This window comes from Saccostrea echinata, unplaced genomic scaffold (assembly GCF_033153115.1).
Source record: "Saccostrea echinata isolate AGI-Se365-2 ecotype Australia unplaced genomic scaffold, CSIRO_AGI_Sech_v1 ptg000012l, whole genome shotgun sequence".
NCBI classification, from domain to species: Eukaryota; Metazoa; Mollusca; class Bivalvia; order Ostreida; family Ostreidae; genus Saccostrea; species Saccostrea echinata.
The window spans coordinates 19,213,966-19,229,811 of record NW_026889761.1 but is presented as its reverse complement, the minus strand read 5'-3'; positions in this window follow the sequence as shown (position 1 = coordinate 19,229,811).

Genomic DNA, 15,846 nt, shown 5'->3' with positions numbered 1-15,846 from the left:
GCTCTCTTTCTCGTTACTTTGACCCATAAGGGCACCATATTCTCTGCCCCGTACTTCCATGTGAAATATTTCACACACCAGTTACATCCACAGGTCTCCATAGAAGGGGGATCATCCACAAACCAGTGTGGAAAAGGCATTTCACAATGCTCGCAAATTCGATAAGTTCTGTGATGCCATCCGGGATAATCATACACCGTAAATGTACGCCATTGGTTTATTTTCCTATCACAGTAATGACAGTAATACTTTTCTACGTCAATCAAATAGATCAGTCTCCACGAAAAAATCATGATTGAGCGCAGTGTACTCAAAGCTAAGCTTTATATACCTTTTTATTTATAGGGGGTGGTGTGCAAAAAAAAATGTGTTGGACTTACGTTTTTTTTATTGAGATACTACTGTGGACGTTTTATTGACGTTATGCTGAGTCAGGCATAAGCAATACACACAAAATCTTGGCATCGATTCAAATCACAGCTCGGTATGCATTGTGACGTCACAAAAAAATGTTATAGTTGAAGAGAGAGAGAAAAATAAGACATTTTTTTTCTAGGTTTTTAATTCACAATAACATTAAAGTAACAAACATGGAATACTTTGACATAATTCTTTTTGAATAGGAAAAGTTCTCCTCATGTACAAATATTCTGTTTCACAAGCACAGTCCATGATGTCGTATCCTTCTTTGAGCACTTTATTTACATAATCTTTGATACAATCACGGATTTCTTCCATCCATTTCCCTTGAATCCAAGTCCTTGCTGGTCCCTCTGGTTTGTGAGCGAAAACGTATTTTACTTTCCATTTGAATTCCTGATATTGGGGTCGCCATGGTCCTAATATTACTTTTATAAGTTGTCCACATTCATGGTCCGGTAATTTGATTCTCTTATACAGGTACACATCATTGACTCCTGTTTCTCCCGGATTCTTATCCATGAAATCTTGGATACATTCATCTTTATTTTTCATCCATTCTCCTTTTTTAGTGGAACCTGTATGTTCTTGCATTTTCCAACGATACTCTGAGCTTAAAAAATCCATGTTGCTCTATCCTCAGTCAGATCAGAAATGAATCTTTTTTGTTTTCCCATTTTATATATACTCTGTGGTGTATTTATTTTTTAAAGACATTACCCCTGTGCATTCGTGGTCTTCTTAGGGGTATGATGCATCATTGTAGGACTAGGCATGATATAACCCACTGAAGAACTGACACATACCATCCAATATTCTCGATTAGGATCGTGTAAAGCTAACATGACCACACTGGTAATGATGAGAGATACACAGATAAATAATTGGGCGAAATAAACGATTTCTTCTCGAGGAATATTCTCTCCACAAAATTTCCAATGAGGCGTTATTTGATGAGACCCGTTTGGGGAATCCATGAATCAAAACTAGGGGGATATCCTTTCCACCGAACTTTGACTTCTTGAATGATTTTTTTCCCGACGCGTCGCTTTTTATACCCCAAGATTTCCTCCACTTCGTACACGTCGTCTTTTTTAATGATCTTTTGTAATTCTTTTTCGTAAAAAGTCCCTTCTAATTCCTCTCCGTTATAATCTTGCACTCTATACACGTAAGGATACCTTCCAGGAACTCTTTTAGAAATGGTAAACAGTTCTGTGGTCCAGTTAGGTAAATATCCTTTTTCAAATGTGCGTTTGGCTTTACTGATGCGGACCTGATCTCCTTCTTTAAACTGAGGTTTAAGAAACTGTTTTGGATTCGATGTCCCATATAAAGTTTTCCAGACTTTTAACACATTAGAAGCATTTACTTGAACTGGGGCTCTTTTGATACTCCGATGATAGGTATGATTGTAAGCATACACTAAATCCGGTAAAACTTCTACATACCGTCTGGTTTTATGACGAGTAAAATAACGCCACATGCGTGCTTTGAGTGTACGCTGAAATCGTTCCACGATACTAGCTTTAGTGTCCGTATTACGAGTAGTAAAAAAATGAATGGATTTAAAAGCTTGTAAGAATTCTCGATTGGTAAATTCTTTTCCTTGATCGGATTGAATGCGGACGGGACGTCGACCGTCTTGTTGAAAAATTTCTTGTAATCCTCGAATCATTTCTTTTCCTGTTTTCTGTTTTAAAGGCACTACCCAGGCATATTTAGATAAGACGTCAATGGCACATAATAAAAACGTATATCCATCATTATGTTTCTTTAAACTGGACACATCTGCTAAATCGAATTGCCATTGTTCATCTATATCGGTCACTCTAGTCTGTTGTCTCCGGAATTTTCTTTGAATGGGTTTATGTAAAGTATAAGTATCTTGCTCTTTTAACCATTCTCGAATCTTTTTCAGGGAAATTCCTAAAGGTTTGACCTGACGATACAAAGCTTGTATTCCTCCGTACCCTCTTTTAGGATCATAATAAATCTCTTTTAAAATATCTTCTACTTGTTTTTTTTCATATTTTAGGCAATGAAAGCCAATTTTCATCGATTTGTCCTAATTTCTTTTCTTCTTCGAGTTTGGCTTTTAATTTCTTTCGAGCTAAAGGACTATATTTGGATCCTACCCTTGTCCCTACAGGGGTTGAAATGGATTTTTTAATGACGGTTCCTCGATCTTCTAGGGGTCTACTCACTGGAGTGTCAAAAAAGGAAGAAAATCCACTATCGTCTATTTCGTGACTTTTAGGAGTACTGATTTTTCCAGGTCTCTGCATGGCTTTTATAAGGTTTCCATTGCTCACGTATTCCAGAGGAGTACGCGTTTCTTTTAAAGCTTGAGCAAATTGTTCTAATCCTGTAGGAACCGGATGAGTTTTACGAGAATAAGATCTCATACTATCAGCCATTAAATCCACAATGTTAGAATCGGGAATTTTTTGACCTCGATAACTAATTTCACCTTCTTTATTCCAAGTTAATACTTTAGGGTTTTTCTTTAAATGATTTAATAATAATCCAGCTTTTCTCTTCATGTTTTTATTCACTGTTTCAAGGATTTCATCGTCAATTTCAGCTGCTGGTAATGCTGCTGCTGCTGCTGGAGCTGGAGCGGCTGCTGCTGCTGCTGGAGCTGGAGCTGCTGCTGCCGGAATTTTCAGTTTAGAAATAGGTTCCTGTCTAGCTTGTTGTAAATAATTCCTATATCGATGAAGTTCCTGGCCATATAAAGAGACTTTTTCTTCTGGGGTTAAATCTTCACGTCTTGTAATCTCGTCCAATTCCTGACCTAAACTGATGGTGGATTGAAATTCCGGAGGTTTGGGTAATTTGGCCTTGAGATCATTTAATAAGACTTCGGGAACTAACACCATTTTACGACTCATATTTTTTTTTTCTTCTTCTTCTTGAGGACTTTATAGACGGATTGACCGGCATCCAACAATAAAGGTGCTGCTGAGATTAATAAGGGTAAAATGTTTCCTCCTTTTTGTTGAAGTAATAAAGCTCGTCGTTTCTGAACAGATTGAGGTTTGACCAGTCTCCTGAAGATGTGTTTCTTAGGAGCTAGTTTTCGTTTATGAGCCGAACTAAGAGGTAACACTCCTTTTAATAGGTTATACACGATCTCGCAGATTTTGAGAATACAATCTCCAGAACAATGTTTTAAAATACCCGTCTTTAATGGAGAGGAATAGTGAGGGTCTGATAACACTCTTAAAAGAGGCCAATGAGGTTTTAATCGTGTAGAACAGCATCTTTTCTTCTTCTTCTTAGCCATCCTGGGGTTAAAATGAGGACATGTTCCAGGTTTCTCCCCTTTTTATACTCTCAAGGAGGAGGAGCATACATGTCGTGTTTGGCCTTCTCGTGTTTGTCTCTATTTTTCTGGGTGACGTAGAATTTAGAACAATATCGGCATTTATATCTTATTCCTTTAGGAAGTTGAGGTGTAGAAGCAGTCAGAGGTTGAAAGCGTGCTATTTTAGGAGTGTGAATGGGTACTTTAATTCTAGGAGTGTGAATGGGTACTTTAATTCTAGGAGAGGGAATTCCCACATTGACTTGAGGAAACATTTCTAAATCGGGAGCTCTTTGACTGCCTATGGGTCCCATAGGACGATCCATTCTCATTTCAGCTTGTTTTTTTAATAACTCCCCAATAGTTTTTTGTCTTTGTTCTTTATAATACTGATTGATTTCGTTTTTTAAACTTTCAGGCATGGCTTTTCGTTGAGCTGGAGTTTTGGGAGTCGTTTTTTTCTTTCTACCACCTTTTCTTTGAGTAGGTTTTCTCTTTTGAGGTTTTCTCTTAGGAGGTTTTCTCTTTTGAGGTTTTCTCTTCTTTCTGGTCTTTTGAGCTGCTCCTCCTACTCGGACCATCCAATCTGGAAATACTCTTTGTTTCTTATTATTGACTCGTACTACCACACTTTTTAAACGACGCACACGTCGTTTCTTAGGTGCATTCCATTTAAATAAATGACGAATGATGACTCCGCCTAGAAATCCGGCTCCTCCGCGTTTTAAAATGGCATTTTTTCTGTCTTGATCACTCGCCGACTTATCGGCTATGATACTTAAATCTTGACGATGATTATTAATAAACTTTTGAGTCTGTTTATTGATAGGTAAGACCCCACGTATCAAATTTCGAGCTCCCATAGCAAACCAGTTCAATAAGGCTTTACGCCCTAATTCGATTAAATGGGCTCGCTTGGCAGGATCTCGCTCCTGCTGTAAACGTCGTAACGTTTTCACTAATTTACTCTTGGCTGAGAGAGGTCGACCCATGACGACTGTATAATGATAAATGACAAGTTTAATGTTGATACATTTTTATTTATACTCTTGTGGCATGTGTATAGTTAACAATTCAAACAATCGACTTCTCAATCTGTATTCGTCTGGGGTGTGTGGATTCAAGTCCACCAGGAGATACCCGTGAGGAACACTGGTGGCTTCTTGATAGGCTGACATCAAATGAGGTAAGGCTAACTGTCGACTCAAGACACTGATTTGAGATTTGTCTCTGGGATTTTTAAACAACACTAAATAATGAGCATTCAAACTAATGGTGCGATGCTGTGGTGCCCGATCAAATAAATTCTGAGTGATGTAAATCACACTGGTATTCCGATGATGAGCTTTACGGGTAAACCAATCCACGATCGATTCGATGGCTTTTCCTCCCATCATGTCGTCAAAAATGAGTAAGTGAGGAATACTTAAATTGGCTACTAATTTCTCATCGTCTTCTGGAATATTTCGAATGAAGGAGACCTGATCTGTTAAAGAAGTGTAAGCAGGTTGCCATTCTCGATAACACCAGACAATTTTTTGTGGCATGGGGGTAATCCAATGTAAATTTTCCACTAATTTCTTAACAAATTCCGTTTTCCCCGATTTAGATGGTCCTGCTACCACCATGGTAAATTCGTGTTTTAATTGAAAAGACGGGAGTGTCTCGTCAGGTTGCATGATGATAAATGAAGAAAAAAATAGGGTTTCAATCCTTTTTATTCAACACAGAAATATACGTTGAGTTCTCTTCACATCGGATCGACAGATGGGGCAATACCGGAAGGTGGGAGCACATAATGAACAGCAACATACGTGTCCACAAGGGAGTAAAGCCATTTGTAATTCTCCCTCTAAACAAATGTGACATTTTCCTGTGGCCTGAATCTCTGTAGAGGTTTGCTCTAGTAGAGGTTTAATTTCAGGTGAAACTTTGTATCCCACCCGGAGTAAATGGTTAATGAATACGATCATCACCCACTCACGTCCTTTATAGGTATTGATGTAAGGACAATTAGGGTTCCAATAAGCATGTTCTACATAAGGATCGTCTGTAGGTTTCCAGTTGGTAAAACCCATACCACAATGAAAACAAGTGGTCTTATCACCCACTCCCCTGTAATAAAATCCAGCTTTGGCTAGGTTGGGTAATAATCCTTTTAAAGACTCGGGCCATCCCTGTTTAAAGATAGCTTCTCTCTTTAAGAGCAGAGCATAGCTGGGTTGATGAGGAAGCCCCTGTGGCTCCCTAGAATGAACAGCCATGACTGAAGTGTTCAAATATGTTTGCCCCCTTTTTATAACCCCTTCATATTTTAGGGGTTTTCCCCACATAAAATAAAAACACATTTTGAAATACAGTATGTTTTAATAACCATAAGGTAAAGTATTATAATCATTCATTAATTGTCTTTTATCATAGACAATTCTATATTGTTTTTCTAAAGGTACTGTCTTGACTTCATGTTGACGAGTCCTCTGTATTTTGTAGAGATAACAGACTTGGATTTCATCCATTTCTTTCTTGAGCATTTTTTCTAATGTCTCTGGTGACACGATATTGGAAGCCCGATAATTGAGAGTCAATCCTTTGACTTTACACACGGAATTTCCCTTGGCGGTGAGGTAAGCATAATTTTTAGGACCTCCTGACATGAATTTGATAATGTGGTCCCCGTCTAATTCGTCGGTCCATTCTCCTAAACTGTGGCCAAGGGTAGGATTAAATTGTCCCTCCTTATGTTGGTATATGATACTGTCCGTATCGAAATAAAGGACCCGATCTCCTAAAGGTTGTAAAGTCTCGTAGAGGTGTAATCGGGCATGAGCGGTAGTGAAACAGGCCAGTACCACGTTTCCGAAGGGACACTCTTCTACAAATTCCTGTTTCTCTTGATAATTCACCAGCATCATGTCCGATTCGGGCTGCTCTTTATTTTCTAAGAGTTCTAGCCCTTTGATGTCAATGGTCGAATCTTGTAAGAGTTGCTGTACTTCCTCTTCTTCGGTCAAGTATCGAGTTTTAGGTAATAACAGGCGTTGAGCGAATTTTCCCCACAGGCAATTTAAAAAGAGTTTGGCTATCGTTCTTCGCACCGGATTTTTTTCTATACTTAATAGGTCCATTCTAATGCCTTCTCTGTCTATGACTTTACGAATGTAATCTAGTTTCTGTTCCTCCGTCTGACAATCAGGTGGGAATCCAGACGCTTCCTGTTTGATCTTTAAGAAGGTATCGATGTAAGATCTGAATAAATCTTGACTGCTTTCTGGAAAATGCCAAACCTCGTAAATCCGCTCTAAAGTATATCCCATGTCTAAGGCTTTATGTAATTCTGTAGTCACCCAAGTACCTGTAAGACTGCGTTTCTGATCTGTGTGTTGACATCGATGTTTAGAAGTAGAGTCCTGTCGTTCCGCACATGTTCGACATAATGGAAATAATAACTTGCCTCCTGTGCGATAAGGTAAAACGGGGTGATAGAGGCCTCGGGGTGGTAAGACCCGACAGTGAATGAGACCGAAATAAGTTCTCACGTCCTGGAAGTCGTCTGTTATGATCTGAGGATGGCCCAAAGGAAAAGGTCTGTGTTTTAATACGTAAGGGTATAAGGAACAGACGTCCACGTATCTCATGTCCCCCTCCTCACAATACAAGCGTGTAGCATTCGTCCGGCCTCCGTACAGGGCTTCTCGGGGGTTCAAAGGATCTGGAATGTCCAGGTCTCGTACATAATTCTGTAATGTCACCTCTCTTTGTACTTGTTGATCGAAATCGTGTTCCCAGATACTACGTACGGAATACCCCATTTCCTCTAAGACCGTATTCCTCCTTAAAGTTTCCTCGTGTAATTCCTGGTAAGTAAATTGTGTCCGGTGAGGATGAGTTTCGGTCTGTAGATTCGGATAGCAAGTAGGGCATCCGTGCCAATAGCATCCGTAAAATTCGTAGATGGTACGAGTAGCTTCCTGGTATCCATCTACAGTATAACTTCCGATCTTCACTTCTCCTCCGTTTCTAGCATGTCGTATGTGAGATCCGCTCTGGTGACTCATCCAGCTTAACCAACGACAGGCTTTGGCGGAATATTGACGCGCAGGCTGATACCCCATGTTGGGAATGATGGCAATGGTATCTTCGGGCATGAATCCTCGACGGTAAGCTAAATTGGCCGCACTGGCAAAAGTGATGGATTCCTGGAAGGGGTCTACATGGACTAAGGTCTTGAGAGTGGCTCGAAACTGGGCACAGCATCGTCGTAAAATATCGACGTCTGAAATACAATAGTCTAAAAATTCCTTCTGGAAATCAAACACTTTTCCGGCTTGTTGTTCGTACCATTGGTAAAAAGCCTGTCGTCCACTTATAGACATGTCGTCCGGATTGTAGAATGCTGCCGGTGGATAAGGCCCCACATAATTCTGGTTCTGTTCTGTATTAAAAAAGTGAGGGAAATACCCTTTTTTCAGTTCGGTGAATCCAAAAGCAGAGGGCATCTTAGACAGAGCAAAAGGTAAAAAATTATACGAGTCGATGAATTTCAATCCGCAGATTTGCATGGATAAGATTTTACTGCCGTTCATGATGACTGTAGGCGTCATGCAGGCGGAATGCACCAGGTAATTTAAAATGAACTGTCCATCATATCCTTTGAAATTGTGGGCAATGATGATAGCCTCGTCGTGTAATAAGGCGGAATTCTTATTGCCTGTGTCGGGTTGTAATAACCAGTTCATGAAGTGTTTTAAGGTATCTGGCCCTTTAAACACGTGTTGACGGGGTCCCATGTGTCGACAGTGAGGACAGGGATCTTCTATGGGTAAGCGTCCGCAATGTTGACATACGCGGTGTGCCACACATAAATTAGGGACGTGGATGCCGTTTTCCTGTGTACATTCGAAATCGAAATAAATATAAAACTGTAATGTCTCTTCGCCTTTCTTTTTCTTTTTCTCAGGCTTGAGTTGAACGTAGCACTGATGATCCGTGTCTACAGTTTTCTTACAGATCTTACATTGTTTCTGTCCTCCGCAATGATGATGAGGGAGTAACATTTTAGGCATCCATTTCTCACAATGCTCGCATCGTCCCATTAAACTGCACACCGTTGTGGCCGTATTCTTACTGTGAGGTTGTAAATGGTTTTCGTAGCAAGTTCTGCTCTGAAAAAATCCCTGGCATTGATAACATTGAATGTGGCTCCCGTCTGGAGGGCAGGGCGTGTCCGTTAAACAAAAGGAACATCGGTAAGGACACTTGGTACGATGGTCTGTAATGTTCCTGTAGCCCACATCGCAATGATCACAGTAATATGGGTTGCCGGTCACAGCTGGCATAGACAAAATGGCATCGTAATGATGATGGTCTAACAAAACATTTAAACAAGTTCCATCTCCGAAGCCTTTGTACAGGGGCTCTAAACTGAGTTTAGAGGAGGTGGACTTAAACTGATATATTTTCAGTCTATAGCGAGGGGCTAACACCTGTTGTAATTTCCCCCATTCTTCGGGTCCACAAGGCTGATGAATATCACACCCGGCTTGTTCCATGAGAGCTATAGCTTCATTTTTCTGGTCTAAATATTTGTAATCTCCCTTCCGCATACGTAGCCATTGTTTTTCCCATTCAACTAAACTCTCTGGATTTTCCGGCTTTTGACTGTGTAACCGGGTGACTACGATGGCTCGAGCTAAACAAAATTTATCCCAAGGATTGTCGATCTGAACGATGGATCTTTTATTCTTTTTAAAACTCTCCTTGTTGACCATCAGGTGTTTAGTATTCTGTCCACCACTGCCTTCTGGATATTTGACATGAAACATGTCGAATTCCATAGACCCGTCTCCCAGTTTAAAATCTTTCTTAGATTGTTGCACGGCTTCTATTTTGTCTAAAATGACGTCCTCGTTTAAATGTTTACATTGAGTAAACTCGTACCAAATGTCGGAATCCAGAGAAGGGTGGTGAATGTTCAGGCGTACATAATCGTTAGGGTTACACTGCATTTGATATTTGACATTCTGTAGCATGTCTCTAAATAATCGCCGAACAAAGCCTCTGTTTTCCTCCTCTGGAAATTCTTTAAAATTCACACTGTACACATCTTCTTTAGCTTTAAATTTTCTGGAATGCTTAGCTTGATTGAGTCTCACTTGGTAATACTGGGAAATGGTTTTTGGTTTCGGTGGTGGTGGTGGTGAATGAGGTGGTGACGAAGACGGAGAGGGTTCTTCTTCAGGTAGATTCCGTAAACGTTGTAAGTGTTGAGCTCGGTGGGCTTTGGCTCTCTTTAATCTTTCCATTAATCTCGCATTTTTTTTCCTGAGAACTAATTCTCTCGTTCTCTGTCGAGAAATAATTCTTTCTAATTCTTTCTCCCGTTTTTTCCATCTCATAAGTTGTTGTGCATGTAACAATCTTTTTAAGGCACTATCAAAATTCATCTTGATAGATCTGACAACAAAATGAGCTGAAAGTCGGAGAAAAGCTGTATTTATAGAGTGTATGACGTCATAATGCCTAGGTAGCTCGCTGATCCAAGACTAAGTATTGAGACGTACACAGTACGTACAAAAGGGTATATAAAGCAGAGGTGGAAATTTTAGGATCAGTCTTAGTGGGCACTTGGTAGTAGACAGACGTAAAAAAAAATATGACAGAGGAAAAGTCCATGAATTTACCTCCACTCATACCAGAGACACAGGATAGTATTGAAGGAAATGAAAGAAGTTTGATATGTGATATCTTAGATCAAATGACCATGATATTGCAGGAAATTGATAATAATATACGTCTGTTTAGAGAAGTGGTGATGCATGAGCTTCGTGAGTTTAGAGAAGAGATGAGGAATGAGATTCGTAATCTAGGAATGGAGGCAGACCAGGGAAAAATTCCCATTACTGTGAAAAACAAGAGGAAACTTCCTGCTACCCAGACGGAGAAGAAAAAGTAAATATGATGTACATATTACTTGAATAAATCATCTTACACACACTTTTTTTACTGTGTTATTGTTTTTTTCCGTTTTCAGAAAATAGAGCTCTGTGTGAATGACACACATGACGTCACAATGGTATACTTGAATCGATGCCAAGATTGTGTGTATTGCCTAGACCTGACTCAGCACAAAACGTAGATCAAACGTAGACCCCCTTTTTTTTTTTTACTTAGGTTTTTCCAGGGTGTATACTAGATTGAACCGGTCATCTGGGGCCAAAAAAAAAAAGTGTACTCAGTTGACCCCCCTATCCAGGATCTGGGGGGACAAAAGTGCACTCAGTTGACCCCCCCCATCCAGACCCGTTATACTACTGGGAATTCACTGGAACCGGAACCGGAAGTGTAGACCTTCCTCCGTGACCAAGACGTAGTGCAACGGCACATCAACAGGACTATTACATACAAATTATTCACTATTGTGGAAGGAACCTAACTGCATGTGCAAACTGCACGGTACACATTGAAACTTCATGGAAGTCTCTTCAGTGACTAAACTGTACGGAACAAACTGGAGGAGTGGGGAATGTGTGTAAGGAGACGTAATTATGAACTGTAGGCTAAATACTGTAGGCAAGGCATAGACAATTTTAGTTATACCCTTGTCATCCACTCCTGAACCCTAAAAAGCATGTATGGAATTTAAGATAGACCTGAGAGTGAGGCAGCTTTTCCAGGCGCAGAATTTAGCGGAACTAGAGCGAGACCTAATCAACGCATGGAATAACCTTCAATAAAGATTTATTCTTTAATTGTGTGAACTCTTTGAGGAGCAGATGCCTTGCTGTTACTTCGTTTCAATGGAGGATAAATGCAGTGTTGAATGTTGCAAATTTTAAATTCTAGGGTTTCAAAACTTTTCTGCATTTTGTGATAAAGCATTTCAATAAAATTTGATTGAGTGAAAAAAAGTTTTGTTACTTTTATCCGATATACATATTAATTTAAATTGTCAAAATAACTAACATAAAAGCAGTGTAAAACAAAAACTTGCCTGGGGACTTAGAAATTTTGATTAGTATACATTGAGTGTTTCCTTTTCGTTATGAAACTTGGAAGCATTTGCATAGATCCGAGTTATGTTTTCAGCGTAACTGAGAGAATCCCAGCAAGGAATAATTTCCTCTCACTTCTCAACTATCCATAGATACTTAAGTTGCTTCACCAATTCCAGTCACTTTTCATTTTGAGAGTTTTAGAATTCATTATATATGATTTGCTAGACCAGAGCCGCAGTTCGAAATACATGTATTAACTTCAAAGATATGTGTTTAATCCATAATCCTGCAGAAATATGTGTCTCAACATCCAGACTTAAAACAATCCACGTTCCCTATATCAAACCTACGGAGATATATGGGGATTTCTCTAGCATGTTGGAGCGTGGATTTTTTTTTTTTTACAAATTAAAAGAGTCTAGAATAATTATGCATGGTAATTGATAAATAACGTTAAGGAATGGACTTGCTCAAAACATAGTTTTTGTTCAGTCAGTCGGAAAATGTAAGGAAGATCCAGCATCTGAAGCATGTCTAGTAGTGTGCAATCTTATAAGTATTATCAGATTAGTGCAAGTTTGGTAATATACTTTGTCTATGTCTATCTGCGTAAGTGTGTCAATCTCTCTCTCTCTCTTTTTTCTCTCTCTTCACGACATCAGTAAATATTCGTCAACACAATACTTAGGCGACAAAATATACAGATGTTCACGGTACATACTGTCGCCGACGACAAATGTGACTGTACATTATGCAGGAGGAAAAAAGGCGACAATGTATATCGATGGACAACAATATGTGGAGTGGGGGTAGGTACATATTGTCGCTGACAACAATATGTACAAAACGATAATTTGTACTGTCACGGGATCTCAATGGCCAAAAGCGGGTATTATAATGATGCTCTGAACGTGGCACAGACTACATTTTATTATCTCAGTTCCCTCCTACTGTTTTTAGGTATCACACCGGTAATTGTTTTCACTATATAATTCTATATAGAATAAAAAATCATTAGAAATCAGGTATTCGAATTCATGAAAAAATATTTAGCAGGAAGTGTTAAACGTTACCAGTCACATCAGCTGACACCAAAAAATAGGGTACGTACAAGGCATTTTCAGATTTTTTTTCCATCCGCAAACAGAAATACCCTCAAAACCACGTGTATTCAATGTGTTTATAAACATCCTGTGTGCACCCCAGGAAGTGGCCTCCTATGCCCCGAAAGAAATAGTTCCTGTCAAAAACCTTTAATATTTTACAAAGTACATAAAATATCCTAAGCACAGATACCAAAAATGTAAAAATAGAATAAGAGAAAATATAAAATTTCTCACAATAAAAAAAAATATTTCTTTATTATGTATGGAACTACAATTGACTAAGTTCATTTTGCTTGGTCAGTTACCGGTGTGATACCTTGAATTTAACCCGAAAAAGGCATTATATAGTGTTGACTCTTTGGGTACGACTCGGTTTGGGTACGAGCTGACTGTAAATCAGACTGTTCTATGAACAAAATATTACAAGGGTAGTTAAAACAAGAGGCCAAAGGCCTTCATGGTCACCTGAGTATAATATAACTCTGTAAAGGATCCATAGAGGTATAAAGCAAAATTAACTGAAAGATGAGCTGAATGTTGCCCAAAAATTTCAAAAATCTGGTAAAAATACCCTTGCTTATTGTAATATGCAAGACCAGAGTGATCTCCTGGGATCGTACTTGGTTTGACCAAGTCGTACAGGGATGATAATGAATGCAAAATATACAAATTCAATGGACACTTTCCGAGATCATGTTTATATTTATTAATCAATAAATTAGGCCACACCAATTTGTAAAATAGTTCTTCGGATTTTCAAAAATAAAAAGTGAGGCGAGAGGGCGAAATAATTTTACAAATATTATTTTTCATTTTGGGGTTAAAAATTATAAGGCGAGCGAATACAAGAAATATAATTTTTTTTATGAACAAAGCATGACTTCAAAGAGCGAGCGCATAAAAAATAAAGACTTAAAATTATTAGATATCATTTGTATATTTGTATACCACTTGAACTTATGATTTTTAATTTTTTTGATATTGTTTTCAATAAATAAGTTTCAGATTTCAAAGACTCCATTTTTATAACAAGTAATGTTTTGCTACATTAAATAAGGTCTTTTTCAAGAATTCCCTCAACAATTTGATGCTCATTCTATCAAATCATCACAGGTATTTATCAGCCTATTTTGGGAAACGCCATGTTTGGGGAATTGGAAAAAAAATTATCGGCTATTTGATGAAATTGAGAAAAATTAAAAATGTTGCTTAAATCATGTACATGTATTCAGGTGTAATTAATTTAAGATTTCAGCATGAACTCAATTTGGGCAATCATATGATCCAACTTCATCATACAAGATCAATTATGAATAATAGACTAATAAAAGTAAAATTGACTTGGTATAAAGTATTTATACAACTTAGGATAGTACATGTGTGTATGAGATTCCAATTTAGGTCATTATAGAATCTGTTTCTGGAGATTATAAACCTCCTGCAAAAAATTATACCAAGTACACATTTTCTCAAAGTCGTCTTTTAATATGTATTAATGCACTGAAGATATATTTTTCTATCTGAATTAATACCTTCAGTCCTTACCATCACTCGTAGATCAATTGAGTAGGTGGAAATAACTTAATAAATCTATATAATTACACAAATACCATCATTTTCAGAAAAACAGGGGAAATTCGGATTAAAAGTTGGCGATGTTTTTTCAGTGTTTTAAAACATGTGTTATGACTGTAGCTTTCCTAAATGAGTTAAACAGATGAAAATCACAGACAATCTGACAATTTTACTTTGTGTTTTTCCAAGATAATTAAATATAAAAGCATTGTTCACCAATTAGGAAAAAATACTGCCTAATTGGGAAAAACTGAACTCATTTTCAGTTGGAAATGGGACCGAATTTCGGCCCATGAGAAGGTACTGATAAATCTCTGATCATTAAATAAATTATGTGATCTCACATGCCTGTAATTTTTCAAGGGTGAGAAAAATTTTGGGAAGCATTCATAAAAACGTGAAAACTCGTCTACTTTCTGTTTCTCATGTTTTTGAATGAGGTATACGTGTTACACTGCAATTTAGTTTCATTTCTGCAAACGTTCTGTTCATGCAGTTCTGTGCAAATTCCTAGGGACATGTGCGGTTTTGAAATCTCTTAGATTTTTTTTTTATTTTGAGAGAGCAAACATCATCAATATTCACCAAACCTTCCGTGGACTTTTCGATGTTCTCTTTATAGAAACATCGAACAGCGCTTCAAAAGTTTCCTTGGTTTCTAGTTCAGTTTGCAGAATAAGGAAAAAAAACCTACATCCACTGTTTTTAACTATTGACGTATCGTACATATAAAGAGAAGACAGGCATCGTGAAAAACTTCACCATTGTTACACAGTATGAGTTACGAAGTACGAACTTTCTCAATCCCGCATTTCTCAACCCCGTGTTCCGAAGTTTTTGGTGCGTTTGGTGTAAAAGGTCGAAAAAAAATGTACTCGGATATTTTTGGATGCGCGGGCGGACAATTTTTTTTTTTTTTTTTTTTTTTTTTTTTTTTTTTTTTTTGTTTGGATAATATTATAATTTGGATTTGTTACAAATAGAAGCGGCGAATCCGACGAACTATATTGCAAATTGTATGGCCTAAGCATGGAAATTTAAAATTAAAGAACGAAACTGTGTCCAGGCCCCTTTAAGCCACCTTTAAGCCACCGTTAAGCGATTGCTTAAAGATGGTTTTTCGTCTTATGAACCTTTCAGATTTCTACATTTTTATGATTCAAGCCTACATGACTATATTCGACTGGCGTCATGAGAAAAGGATCCTTAAGGACAAAATTTCACATTTTTATTTTTTCTTGAAATGTATCATTTTATGATTATAAAAACACCTAACTTTTGCTCGTATTACGTAATATAATGTATAATGAGAATTTTTGTGACGCATATGTAAAAATATTGGTAACATCCATACAAAGAAATCGTAACTTCAAACGACGTCAAACATTTTTTGGAGTCCAAGCGTGCTTTTTGTACCAGTTATTCTATTAATGCAATC